The sequence below is a fragment of the Nicotiana tomentosiformis genome, chromosome 3 (genome assembly GCF_000390325.3).
Source record: "Nicotiana tomentosiformis chromosome 3, ASM39032v3, whole genome shotgun sequence".
In the NCBI taxonomy this organism is placed as follows: Eukaryota; Viridiplantae; Streptophyta; class Magnoliopsida; order Solanales; family Solanaceae; genus Nicotiana; species Nicotiana tomentosiformis.
In genome coordinates, this window is record NC_090814.1 from 115,983,757 (window position 1) to 115,988,149 (window position 4,393).

The 4,393-nt window shown below is 35.2% G+C and overlaps 1 long non-coding RNA gene across 2 annotated transcripts; it reads left to right on the top strand.

Annotated features, from left to right (window-relative positions):
* Positions 1-242: 242 nt before the first annotated feature.
* LOC138908806 (uncharacterized) lies at positions 243-2,374 on the top strand. Of its 2 annotated transcripts, XR_011415221.1 has the most exons (5): positions 243-968; positions 1,325-1,384; positions 1,563-1,642; positions 1,862-1,923; positions 2,022-2,374. It is a non-coding gene; the product is annotated as an uncharacterized lncRNA (long non-coding RNA). The 2 variants fall into 2 exon arrangements; XR_011415220.1 differs by lacking the exon at positions 1,325-1,384.
* Positions 2,375-4,393: the final 2,019 nt, after the last annotated feature.

Below are 4,393 nucleotides of genomic sequence, written 5' to 3' on the forward strand. Positions count from 1 at the left end.
TATATTGTATATTTTTTCGGTCGTTATTTTGGGAGTGGCTATACAGTGTAGTTTTTCCTTTCTTCTTTTTATGATAATCTAAACGAAAATAAGATAGAAAATCCATAACTAAAAATATTTTCGGACCCTAAAATTTAGTGGAGCCTAAAGCAAAGGCTTTATTAGCCTCCCCTGACTCCGTTCTTTTTTTTTTTAATTTTAATTTTTTATTTCCTTTAAGTTATTTTAATGCAGATTGTTGGCCGTAGATGCGGAGTTGGGAGGGAGGCAGCTTGGTCCGCATATGCGAAGGACCTTGTGCAAATACTATGGCGCAGATGCGCATTCTTGACCGCAAAAGCGGTTCCACAGATGTGAGGTGTTTTTCCACAGAAGTGGAATATGGACTTAAATGGATTCCGCACTTGCAATAGTTTTTCAGCAGATGATGTGTCGCAGAAGAGACTTATGAGTCGCAAAAGCAAAAGTTTTTGAGCGAGGGTTTAATTTCATTTATCACATTTTGAGATTGGAGCTCGGATTTGAGAGATTTTGAGAGGATTTTCATGTTTTGGATTGGGATTTGACTCGTTCGGGAGCCGATTCGAAAGGCAAGGACTTTGTACTTTGGAATAAAGGATTTGAAGTTCAAAATTTGGTTTATGCGTATTTTTGTACGTTGATCGACGACCAAGAATGATTTTGGGGTGGTTTTTCCTTAATGGTAGTCTGGAAGAGATACTTGAAGTTGCTTAGGCATTATCTTACCGTCTGGTTTGTGCTTCCTCTGCTTTGTATGTAATAAACTTAAAAGAAGCAACAATCCCATAAATATGAGGATTAGATCGTACTAGGGTTGATAATTGGATAGAATAAGGGTGGGGGAGTCCATTCCATGTTCAAAACGTTCACAACCTCTGTTACTTATTACTGAATGTGGATCTTATCAAGGGAAACGTATTCATCAATGTCATTGTCACATCACTAAGGTATGCTTCAGAAGTATTTTGTTTATTATATGTTTAAATCTTCTCTCTCTGTATTAGGAGACTTTAGCGGAAGCTTTTTGCAAATCTTGTCCCTTTTTGTAATTGGTCAAGTTTTCATGTATGGTTTTTCATTGAACTGACTGGAAGTTTTTGGAGTAGATGTTCATATAGACAAGCAATCATTCATCAATCAAGTGAAAGAACAACATACTAATGACTTGACTTCTGTTTATTTTCACTTAGTGGTTTCATGCCCACAATTCCAATGGTTAACATATGTCGTCCTTTTGATTCATCCTAGAGTACTATTTTGTGATGTTGTTTGATGAGCGTCATGATTTCATTTTCTGATGTAGTGGCCTAAAAAATTCAAATTACGCTGATGCATTAAACAAGAACTACGTACAAGGATCAATGTTTGTTTCAATTATGCAAAATTTATGTCGTTGTTATGCTAAATTTATGTCATTGACAGTCCTCTTGATTTAATCCCCAAGCAATGAAGGCATATATCTTGACAACATTCACATTACAAAGATATCTGCATAGTTATTTATGCAGAATCCAACGTGTTAATATACCCATGTGACACAGGTTTAGAAACATTCAAGATATCAAGATTTAAGCAGATGGTTTGCACTCACTTCAAGTTTGAGTTCGCCATATTTGATAAGGTTGGAATAGCATAAACACCTTTATTTTCTCTTGTAGTGATGTGTCTCAGTTCATTACTTCAAATAACACAAAAAAGGGAGGGGGTGTTAAAAAATTTGAAGGGGGTATAATCAGAAAGAAATGCTTTGCTAGGAATAATATTGAGTCTGTTCTTTTAAAAATAAAAGCAACAAACAATATGTGGTAGTACTAACTGCTGAACTTTCTTAATGATATAGGTTGATGCGAATGGTGGTAATGTTGATCTACTTTATAAATTTCTGAAATCAAGCAAATCGAGGTTAACAACCAATCCTTTTGCTATGGTTCCTTTCCTTGCTCTAGAACTGCTAATGCAGAATATAACTGAGAAATATTTCTCTCCTTGTATCCCTGTAGAAGGACATCCAGAAACTGATCGGGATTGCTTACGCTCTAGATTGGCCTGTTTCTGCATTTTTGGCTGGAAACAATGAATAAAATCCATACCAGTTATAGTTTTTTTTTTTGAAACCGTATGTATTCATTTGAATCTCAGAAGGTTTAATTTAAGATGTTTAGCAGACTGGACCATAAGACGTGCATTTAGTCCAGAATTCTATTGGTGATGTTTGTTTTGTCTATTTGTTATCAAGCTTTAGGAATTAATCCTGATTGGTACGTATTGCACTCCACCTTCTAGAGGTAAATCATGATTTTGACTCCTTTCTGTTTTACATATGTCCTATATTGGAAAATTATTTTCAGATCTATTTGAAGATATACTTGACACTGCATCTTTATATTTAATGGCTAGCTTGGGTCTGTTTTAATACTTGAAGCATGTATCTGTGATTCCTCAATGCATGGTTATAAAGCCCACTTGTAGTCTTTCTTTTTTAAATAAATAAATAAAAATAACAACAGAAACAACGCTTGTATCTTTAAATGACAAAACCTGTGTGCAAGTTGCTTCTTTGTTACCTCACAGGAAAATTTCAAAGAATGTGTCGAATCTCTAAAGTACATCTTAGTTTTGTTTAGTCCACATTACATATGATGCTTTAGGACTCCCAAACCATTTCTCGAAATCATTGTTAGTAATCTTTGTTTGAAAAATAATTTCTGCAAATTAAAACAAAACCAGAAACAAAACAGAAATAGAATTAGAAGCCCAACAAAAAACTGTGTTTCCAAAGGGAATTTAATCCCCTCACGGTTGCCCAAGGTTATTGGATTAATTTCAGGATAGAACAGAATAACTATTCTGTAATACTGCCAATGAAAATTACAGAACTTGGTCGAACTCAACAAACGGCAGTAAACCACACTGATGCTTACGTTTTGCTTTTGGAAAAACGATGCAGAAATGCAGAAGAGCAAGGGAGAATTTTCAGATTTTTTGATGGTGAAAAATGAGGCCACTCCTCTATATTTATAGCTAACGATTTAGGTTTCAACAGGTGCCAATATACCTATTCGTTTGAAATGGTGTTTGTTCGCCAGAATTAAAATTCTGTTAGACGCGAATTTGACAATTGAGAAACGCGAATTTTAAATTAACATTTCGCTAAAAATATCAAAACAGAAATTAAATAACAGAAAGTGAGAAATAAATTTGGTCCAAAAAATTATCAATCAATCATATCAATTGACCGAATCTGAATCCGAATCCAAAGCCGAAGCTGAAACCGAGCCGAGCGAGCGAGCGACGACGGCTCGAGGCACCACTTCTTCTCAACTCTTTTAAGAGTTAGAAGATGTGCTTCTCTATATAATCACAAGAATTTCCTTTCTATTTTTTGATGAGGGACAAAGTGTCTTAGTAAAAGGAACACATCTAACTTTTCATTTCCCTTCAAATCTTTTCTCTCCATTTTTCATTCACACCTCTTTATTAATTTAAATAAAAATACAACAATCCCCCACATGAATAGGGAATGGCTATCTGAAAATATGCTTACATGAAAAGCTGTGCGATTTACAAGCAAGGATTAATCACATCTGTCAAATTTTGGTGTATACCTAGACGGTCACAAGTCACACAATCAACCCTTTAACTGTCTTTGGTTCTCATTGTTGTGTTCGTTTCAGCCAAGAACACCGCCTAATTCATAAGTGCATAGAGAACTGGCTTTACAGGATTCTCCTTGAAGCGGCTTACACTTCACACTTACATAGGTGATTCCGAAACGTGTTATCCCGTAGATACACTATTTGATATTCTCCGTATCAAACTTAGAAACTATTAAAAAGCTTTAATGTTTTATCCTTGGTACTGAACATTGTCTTCATCACGAGAATGGATCAAAGTTTTATTTGACAATGTTGAACCGTCATTAGTGACTTTGTATGATCTCCTTGAACCTAGATCCTGGGATCTCCAGTTTTCTAGGTAGAGTTACCGCCAAAATGACTTGTCCTCGATCATAATCCCATTCCTTTTGATGATTTATCAACCGCCTCTCTAGTTAGGCCTTTTCTAAGCGGATCCGACACATTATATTTTGACTTTACATAGTTAATTATTATAATTCTACTAGAGAGTAGTTTTCTAACAGTGTTATATCTTCGTCATATGTGATGAGATTTCCTGTTATACATAACGCTCCAAAACCTTTCTATTGTCGCTTGACTATCACAATGTATGCATATAAGAGCCACTGGTTTGGGCCAAAATGGAATTTTTTCAAAAAATTACGGAGCCATTCAGCTTCTTCTCCAGCCTTATCTAAAGCTATAAACTTAGACTCCATTGTAGAACGAGCGATACATGTCTATTTGGATGATTT